The sequence below is a fragment of the Rhipicephalus microplus genome, chromosome X (assembly GCF_043290135.1).
Source record: "Rhipicephalus microplus isolate Deutch F79 chromosome X, USDA_Rmic, whole genome shotgun sequence".
NCBI lineage: Eukaryota > Metazoa > Arthropoda > Arachnida > Ixodida > Ixodidae > Rhipicephalus > Rhipicephalus microplus.
In genome coordinates this window covers 287,585,489-287,594,289 of record NC_134710.1, presented here as the reverse complement: position 1 = coordinate 287,594,289, position 8,801 = coordinate 287,585,489, and positions in this window count along the sequence as shown.

Genomic DNA, 8,801 nt, shown 5'->3' with positions numbered 1-8,801 from the left:
CCGTCGAGCGAAGCCTACTTTAGATCGCTTCAAAGATTTAGACCATGATGAAACCCCAGAGGCAGCCGCTGACGATCGCAGCAGCGGCGGTCGGGGCGTGCGCGTCGCCGGCGCAGCTCTCACAACGGCCGCCGGCCAGCTTGGAAGCTTCCGAGGTCGAGCGAAGCGTACTTCAGATCGTTTCGAAGTTTTAGACGGTGAAACCCCAGAGGCAGCCTCTGACGATCGCAAAAGTGGCGGTCGGGGTGTGCCTGTCGTCAGTGCAGCCCTCACACAGGTCGCTGGACAGCTTGAAGGCTCTCGAAGTCGAGCGAAGCCTACGTTAGATCGTTTCGAAGTTGTAGACGGTGAAACTCCAGAAGCAGCCGTGCTGACGATCGCAACAGCTTACTTTTGTTGCTATTGAAATTATTCCTTGCCATTCTTCGTAACTTGGCACTTCGAAGCAAGTTCTTCGCGACGTTTGGTTGAAGAATCCGACCGATGTCTAGCGTGGTTCAACGGTACGAAATAAATTGAACTGTTCGCGCTAAACACTAACCGGCCGTTGGAAGTTTTCACTGCACTAATAATTTCATTGTCTGTCGACAGTTGCTCACACAGTCACCCACACAAGGCAGTGGAGTTTCAGACACGCGTGCTAAAAGATGCCCGTACACACATGCACACACACAAACACACACACGCACGTCACGATCAAAAAGGGTTTTTAAAACTCGCATAACGAGTTTCTAACCACGCGACCTGAAACTCCGTGGGAAGTTTAACAAGGTCATGTCGTTCATAAACTCCGTCATTAAGCAAGGGACGTTCTACGACGACACGTACCCAGTTCACTGCGCAACATGGAGTAAATAATTGGGGCTGGGAAGCTTTGGGGCCTCATATGCTAGAAAAACTCTCATCTATAGGCTCGATTGTGAGTGTGGGAACGATATAGTACACATATTAGCCTTGTCTTCGTACCTGCGGTTGTCGCATTGCACTTACGGTTTCATTTATTGATGGCTTCGGCTTTGTTTTGAAAGAAAGAATTCCCGATTCGAAATGAAGTAATATTGAAAGATGAGCTAGTTGGCATGAGTGCATCGTAACTTATTTTTAGCGCACACTGACAAAGAAGGGTACAACAGCAGCGCTACTATCAACGGAAGGTTTTATTCAGGAAAGGAACATTTATAAACTTGTGTAGTCACCCTCTGCCCCATGCGCCCTGTCGTAGTTTGAAATCCATGTTTATCTTACCATATCTCACGTGTTTGGTATCCGCTTTAGCAGTGTTACTTCTTTTTTGAAAATTGTCACTGACGGGTGGCTTATACAAGATGATTGCCTAATGTTGTTGTGAAATGCCTCCGCGAACTCTCGTGCGGTTCGATCACAGTGCCTGAACAAAATGATTATATTTGAGAAGGGTGCCTCGCATCCACACAGTGTAAGGCCAAATGTGTTAGCGGCCTGCCCTTTAAAGATGACTGGTGCTCCCTTAAGCGAATATTTATGCAGTGACCAGTTTGCCCCGCGTATACACTCGTCTGCATGTGAGAAGAATACAGCAAACAATTAAGGTTAAACGCACATGAAACAAAACAGACCTCGTGCTTAATCGTGCAAATTTGTGCGCCTCCTCGTCCAATAGCATCCAGCTTCTCAATTCCTAAACATGGGGCACAGCTTGGCTAGTTTATTCTTGGTTATGAAAACAACATTTAGCCCATACCTATGGGCGTTTTTTTTTAATTTGGTGTGACAGCGCTGCGCGTACGGTATCACCGCTACTCTGCCCCGTTCATGTTCCTGCTGTTGGTCTTGGCTGCCTTTTAATGCTTTATAAGGCGCCTGCAAATTTCCCGCAAAACAGACTCGGGAAATCCGGCGTGTTTTAGCCTAATAACCTGCCCCCTGAAGCTCGCCTGTGTCAAATGATGACACGACTTGGTAACAGCGGATTTTAGACAAGATGTGGCCACTCTGTTTTTTATTATCTTGGAATGGAAGGACTGGTAGCTGAGAAGTGGTTTTTGTGATCGGGGAGCATACCTAAAGCTTGCATATGGTCGGCTGAAAAATGTAGCATAAGGTCTAAAAACTGCAAGGTGTTCTGAACAGGTACCTCGTACGTAAATTTCAGCCCTCCTCCTTTTGCCTCAAAGGCTACCAGAACATCCTGTACAGACATATCTAATGGCACATTGCTGCCCAGTACCCAGTAACAGTACCAAGGAATCATATACGAAGCGAAATACCGTATTGGCAACCGCCTAGGCTGCAGATCTGGTAGTAAATCACGGTCCATTCTGCTAAAAAATGTCACTCAGTACGAGTGCAATTTCGATCCGATACAAATTCCAGATTTTTGAATATACAGCTTATTCTTAAAGTCAATGAAGGTGTGGTTCAAATAAAAACTGAGCAGCTCTAGAAAGCTTTCCACTGTAATACCACAGCTGTTCCTAAAAACAATTTCATCGTTATCCTTTACAATGCAGTCTCCAATCCACACCATCAAAAGATAATCCGGAAGAGAGTATAGCTATGGCAATTTTCTGCAGTCCTTGCGGGGCATCGTGAGGATTCTAAAATTAAAAGTAAATATTTGATTCACCACGTGTAGCGGGCAGTTTGTTGCGTTCGTTAAATAATTTGTCACGTTTTCGTTTATCGGGGCTGTATTCTGCAAAAAAGTGGAATCGCTACAGCATTTCGATGTACCCTAGTTCGTTGCCTCCAAAACTTGTGTGCCGATCTCAGAGGTCACGCGAGGTATATGTAACTTGGAACTGTAACTTCCATAAAAGCCCATCTATCCAGCAGTTGACGGCTCGTTGCTACCGTCGCCATCTACGTATGGAGGGAACAACTAACAGCTAACAAAAAATAAAAATAAAGTATGACGTCACAACCGGAAGTGATAGCGAGGTCGTGTATTTGCCGTACACGGCGCCAAATAGAATTAACTGCTCACCTTTTACGTTCCGTTAAAAATAGGCGACATTATTTTGCCTTTATAGCGCCCCGATTGCGTGCACGAATTGAGGAATCAAAGTTGCTTTAATTATTAGTCAAATGGTCAACTTGCAATACACACTGAAAACTTCACAGATGGAATTCTAGCACAATGTTCACTAGCACAAGGCATAAAAGTTTGAAAAGTCATGTTGCCCGATCGTGGAAAACCACTACAGTGAGACACCAGCCTTGAAAATATCACTTTGGCAACCATAGAGTACAGCGTCTCGTTGCTTAGCGCGTTACATTCATCGTCACCAAAGACGAGGGCATGCCTGCCATGCTCCAGCAAAGGCAATCGGCAGTCACAAAATCGGCTATCTACACATTCTATGAACTAGTTATCCTCTGAAATGTCACGCCAGTGAACAGCACATAAGCAAATAAATAAACTGCGGAAGGTACGCAATAAACAACCACGAAAATTAGCGATGCCTCATTGACCCGGCAATGCACCGAACCAAACACAAGCACTAATAGAAGTTTGCGTCGATTCAACCCCCCCCCCCTCCATTAACGGCACCCGACTCAAAAATGAGGCAATCATCCATTTACCCAGGTGTAATATAAACCGTAACATACATTTATAGTTAACTCTGACATATATAAAATTACAACTATTGAAAAAGAAATCGTATTGAGTTTTTTGTTGTTGTTTTTCCCCCTCCTGAGGTAGTCACGCTTCAATCGTCAACGGACGTTGATGCTTGCGGTGATGGCTTCTCGTCATTTTTCGTTCCCAGCTTCGCGGCCCATGCAGGACCAAATTACCAGAGCGGAAGGTCCGGTTCAGAAAAAATAAGGGGGGGGGGGCTTCCTCTCTCCCTTTCCTTACCGCGTTGTCATCTGGTCATGCTTGAGACTTGACGATTTTTAGATTGTGCTGCAAAGGGCACAAACCATATTTATTATAAGCATCTACGATGTGTTTAATATGACCTGGTCGTTTTCTTTCTTGCTGAGCACGTGGAGAGCTTGTCATCGTAATAATTATACCAGAAAACGAAGACACATGTACATCATTAAGATTTGTCTGGCTCGTCGGATCATACTGAAAGAAGACTAAACTGAGCGAGAAGTTGAGAGGAAAAGAAGGAATGCGTACGAAACTTGTAAGTGCAGTCCTAGCACCGTGTGTCTTTCTTCCATTCGTCTTGACCTATAGTGTTCTTTACTCTTATTTCAATAGAGGAATTTTCCTTCGAAAACCACTGAGCACCCTAGTGAAAATAGCTTCCTCTATTTGCTTCAGCTTCACTGATTCGGTACCTCGCACTTTGTTTCCTGCGCGTGAGCCCTGCCAATGTTGACTGTGGGCCTTTTTTAGACACTATTTGCCCGCATACTAACAGTAAATATGCTAAAATTGTTTAGGTAATTTCGATTTCATACAACACACATTTAAGGGAGTGGAGTCGGGTAACCCCCCCCCCCCAAAGAAAAAAACAAAGCAAAATTGAATCTGCAATTTTGCAGTTTTTCCTTCCTCTATGTCGGCCCGCTTGCCCGGAGCAACGCCTTCTTTATTTAAATACCTGCCGCGTGAGAACAAAAACAGCGGCCACACCCTTTCCCTTCTTCATTTTCGATTACTGTCGGGCTTTAGCGTCACCTGTGATGGACGGTGCAACAACTCGACATTTTGCACAGCCTCTGAAATAGTTTTGTATAGTACAGATCTCGAATAACTCTCGATTAACGTGCCCCTAGGGGATAAGAGTAAAAAACGCCGTGATAACAGTGTCGGTCTTGAGCGCCACTGTACGGCGCTTGCTCAAAACTGAAGGCAGGGCGACTCTGCTGGCAACACGAGCCATTCGTTAGGCATCTTAATAAAGGAGGCGTTGCGCGGGCAAGTCTGTGCGTGTGCGCCAAGCTGCTGTACAGCTTGCGTTCTTCGTGGCGTGCGTTCGCGCTCAATTCAGGGCACTTCGTGTCCGTGTGAGCGTTCTTTTTTCTCGGCGTACACGTGTTAATGCTCGATGTGATGTTTGGCGCGAATTTCAAGGATCGTAACGACTGCAAGTTCGTGCAACATGGGCCGGTCTTGTGTTCCTGGGTGCCACGGAAACTATGACAATGGGCCATATGTGCTCCTGTATTCATTCCCAAGTGACGACGCGCAGAAAGAAGCGTGGTTTCGAGCTTTCTTTTGGAATGATATCACGCCAATTGCTCATTCGAAAGTAAATAAATCTAACATTGCTTTATTGGGTGTGTGAATCGTAGCTGCAACAGCTGTTATTATCGAAAGAGAATACTCTATTCGTACATAATGAGAATACTTCAACACAACGATGAAGAGGCGTGCATTTATTCTGAATATTCACTAATCAGTAGGGTGCGTTTGTAAATGAACAGTGCTAGGAAGGATGTCCTCACAGTATGGTTGAAGTACCTTCTATTTTGCTCTTCCTGTCATGAACTACGCGTGGTTTGGTGTTTTGTTTTCCGCATGTTTATGTGCACAACCATCCGCCGATGAAGCTTGTTATGTAGCAAGTTGTTGCGACAATAAAATTGACATTCTCATGATGCGATGCAAGAAATAAAACAAAGGCAGTAAAATAATGTAATTTCCTTTCATTGCAAATGTTGAAACCCGCCTTCGGAGTTAGCGTTATTTTCGCTTTCCTTTTAATTTTTATTAAAAGAAGGATTGTATACTCGGTACTTTTTCGGTCCCTGGATAGCGAAATTCATAGCGTCGCGTAAAAAAAAAAAAAAGCAATCTGTTGGAATCTGTTTGCTATGTTACGCGTATCACTGTTCATTTTTTCTTTTAATGAACGACTTCTTGTTTATACCGTAGTGAAATATTCATGAAGGAACATCTATTTGCAGGTTATATCTACACGTAGTGTGTTTCAAGTGTAGCGCAATTATAACAGCCACTTTTTTTTCTTTCTTGCGCTCGCAGGTTTGTGAGCCTCACTTCCAAGCAGAGAGTCATAACGACGCTGTCACATCGAGATGAACGAACAGGAAGGATAATAGAAGCAGAACGGGAGAAACGCAAGCCGAATCACAATGTACCTTCTATCTTTCCGAACTGTTCGAAATACTTGTCCTCAAAGCCAACAAGTCGTGAATCGCCAGCAAGAAAGATCGCAAGAATGGGGAGCGCTGCTTTGCACGAAGCTATAAACAGGTCGATTGAGTCTACAGAACTTGAGCAAAAAAGAAACAAGGTGTCTTCATATACGGACTTCAAAACGAAGCTGTAAGAGATGTGAAATAATAATTTGTTGACAGTACCTATCAGTAATGAGTGCGTAAGGTTTCTTGTCATCGAAAAGAATCTTTCTCCTTGCGTTAAATGCTAATTGACTGTTCTCCCAGATTTCTCACTTTATGTTGTTTTGAACGGAGTGCAACTCCGATCGCTTCCTTGTGGTAACGCTGTTCCAAGTGCTGTGCTTGGGGTAGTTCTGTGACATGATTCTGGTAACGAAGCTAGTTGTGCAGAAACTGCCATCGGGAGAATACACCAAAGACTTTCTCTCATGCAGTGGCCATCACGGTATCGTCGCTTCGCTGGCATTTTCTTCGCTGCAACCACAGACGGACATTTACACATCTGAAAAAGGCCACACTGCACAAACTATCTTGAGCTTGGTAGTTCGCACAGCAACCAATGTTGTCTTGAACAACGTCTGCAGGCTGAAAAAGAACAGCGTCCAAGACAATGCTTAGAAGGCCGCAGCACGGAAATCAGCAACACTGTAAAAAAGTGATGTTTTAACGGAGTAAAGCTTATCTTGTGTCGTATGGTTTCTTTTTAAGAGAGTGAAACTACCTTGATTGATTGATTGATTGATTGATATGTGGAGTTAACGTCCCAAAACCACCATATCATTATGAGAGATGCCGTAGTGGAGGGCTCCGGAAATTTCGACCACCTGGGGTTCTTTAACGTGCACCCAAATACGAGCACACGGGCCTACAACGTTTCCGCCTCAATCGGAAATGCAGCCGCCGCAGCCGGGATTAGATCCCGCGACCTGCGGCTCAGCAGCCGAGTACCACGGCCACTGGATCACCGCGGCGGGGCGAGTGAAACTACCTTCAGAATGCTTAACTTGAGCGCGAGAATGCTGCTCAAATACATTGCATAGTATCTCGCACTGTTACGAAGCCGCGACGCCAACTCGGTCCCGAAGGCTCCACTGCTCCGAACTCCGCCGCCAAGGTCATCAGCCGTTTGGTAGCGCAGGTTTCCCAGCTCGCGAGTGCTTCTGCGCAGAGCTGATAGACGAGCGGACGAGACGACCATGAGTTAAGGCAAGGTTTATGTACAGCATAGATATATAGGCGTTACAAATTCGGCACTGGGGCCGACAGCTTAGGGACTCGAAGAGCCGAGATGTCTTCTCTCGCACGCATCCGTCGGCTTCTCTCTTTGTTACGAAGCGCACCGCCGACGAGGTTACGAAGGGCGCCACGAAACTCGCCGCTGCCAAGGACACCGGGCGCGCCGACTGCGAAAGGGGCTCGACACAACGAGAGGCTTCTCTGACACGTTGGTCTACTACTGTCGACGAGCAGCAGGGCTTTTTTTTATAGGCACCGGGTGGATCCTTTGAGTCACCAAACGTCCAACCAGAAGCGCCGCTGGCCGTGATGTCAGAATCCTCCACTGGGGCCCGCTGCTGGGCCACGTCATGTTCATCAAATCCGGAGCCGCTGCGCGTGGTTGCAGCCAAGGACGAGTGACGACGCCACGCATTGCGTAAGGCTCGTCAGACTGGAAGGCGCCGATTGCTTCAACAGGCTCGTGGGCTGAGGGAGCTCGCTGTGCGTTGCGTGACAGACCGGCGCCGCCGCTTGATGACGTCATTGAGTCGATCGTGTCAGGCGGGCTCTATTGTGGCCTCGACATAGATTGCCTTTGCAGAGGCATTGACGTTCGGTGCGGACTCGCAAGCGTAAGAGCACCCCCGCCGCCAGACGATGCGCCGGAAAGACGAGCTGCTTTCACGTGGCTCGGATGTCGGGCGCGCTCGTTCGCCAAGTCACTCCAAGTTCGCCTCCAGGGCCATGGGGAGGATTTAGCTCTAAGCTCAGTTCCGTGAACACATCCCATTCTTGAGGACGGATCCCAGTTCCACTGGCTTGTAGCTACAACTTGCCGGCCAACTTTGCTCGTCTGTTCTGACGATTTTTGGTCTCAGCACTTGTCGATGGTTCTGCAACTTATCAAGAACGGTTCGACAACAGACAACACACGATACAAGCAAGTGCCCTCGGTCACCCGACAGAACACCAGACAAAGTATAGTACAACATATACCTACACTCAAAGGCAAAAGGGTGTTAAAAGGGCGTGTGGTCGTCCTTTTGGGGACTAATGAGGTTGCCACAACCACTAATCCCATTAAGGACTAACGGCACTGGGTCTAACAGTTAGTCACCACAGAACAGCTCAAAGGACTAATATTTAGTCCTCACATTTACGCCTTAGTGAGCATACGTTAGTCCCAAAATTCACCTCGAAAGACTAACATCTCTTCCTCACACTTGCACCTTATAGGACAACTGTTAATCCCCACATTTACACCTTACCGGGCAACCGTTAGTCCTCACAGTTGCACCTTGCCGGACGAACGGTTGATCCACTCAAATACTCCTATCGCATGAACTTTTTATTCCCAGTTCAAACATCGTTTTTTTCTTTATTTTCCGACAGGCCTAATACTTTTTTCGCCTGTTTTTCGGCGCAGTGAGCAACAAATAGCGCAGAAAAGAACACGCAAAAAAAAAATAGTTAGCCTCCTATGTGTAACTGGGTAA